Source organism: Dipodomys spectabilis, unplaced genomic scaffold (assembly GCF_019054845.1).
Source record: "Dipodomys spectabilis isolate Male_0828 unplaced genomic scaffold, ASM1905484v1 ptg000515l, whole genome shotgun sequence".
Taxonomy (NCBI): Eukaryota; Metazoa; Chordata; class Mammalia; order Rodentia; family Heteromyidae; genus Dipodomys; species Dipodomys spectabilis.
Genome location: NW_024871192.1, coordinates 1,067,742 through 1,068,832, shown reverse-complemented (window position 1 = coordinate 1,068,832; position 1,091 = coordinate 1,067,742).

The window sequence follows — 1,091 nt, the reverse complement described above, 5'->3', positions numbered from 1 at the left end:
CCCCGACAATGTTGCAGATTTACCCAGACTCTGAATTCAATTCCCAGGCCTGGCAGAAAAAATGGCATGAATTCCAAGCCAAGGAGCCTCATAATTTTTAAAATATTTTTAATGAATTTATTTATTTTTTTATTTTTAGTTTGTCAAGCACAGGGCTTGAACTCAGGTTGTTGCAACTCTTCCTCAGCTTCGATCGCTCTAGGCTGGGGTGCAACCACTGGACCCACAGCCGAACCTGGGTTCCTGGGCCTCAAAGATTTACAGGAAAAATATAAATAAAACGACACAGATAAAAATCTGGAAACTTGCACATGGCTGTCTGTTTTAAATTTGGTTTTTTTGCAAGGTGACCATCTTAGGTCTGAATGACATTGCTGAAAAGTTTTGTAACCTGACATTGCTGAAGGCTGGTGGGCTACCAGGCAAGCCACAGGTCAACACGGCAACATAGGCCCTGTGGTCGAGACCCAGTCCTGACCCCTACCAATGGTGGGAGATCCTAAGAGTCTCATTCCTATTCATAGGAATACTGATGGAAGATTATGAATGTCAAGATTAAATTAGTTGTTCCTGAATGATACTACTATAAAATTAGTGATTTTAGGAGGCTGATGGATTTTAATGAATATTTTGACACATTAAAAGAATACAGTTAATTACATGGATGCAATAGTTTTGTGACAGTGGTTGATTAAATTAATAATTCATTAAGGATGTACACAATAATATTAATTACATGGGGGCATAATAAATACCCAAGAATTGTTAAAAATGTAGTCTATATAACTGAAGAATGTATAAACATCTCTGGCACTCTATAAAGATCTATATTTATTCGTGTACTACCATTCGCATGTCAATCTATCTTATTTTGTCAACCCCTGGGGCTCGATCTCAGGTGCTGGGAACTGCTTGTTAGCTCCATATGGCCCAGGCTGGCCGTGCTGGCACTCACCCATTGAGTGTGAATTGAGCCTTGTAGGCTTTGAGTTCAGATGCCAGCACTCACAAACATTGAATCATGGAGTAAGAAGCACTGGTGACACAAGTTTTCCTTTTCTGTGAGCATCTGGGTGTCAGGTGTGAAGTTT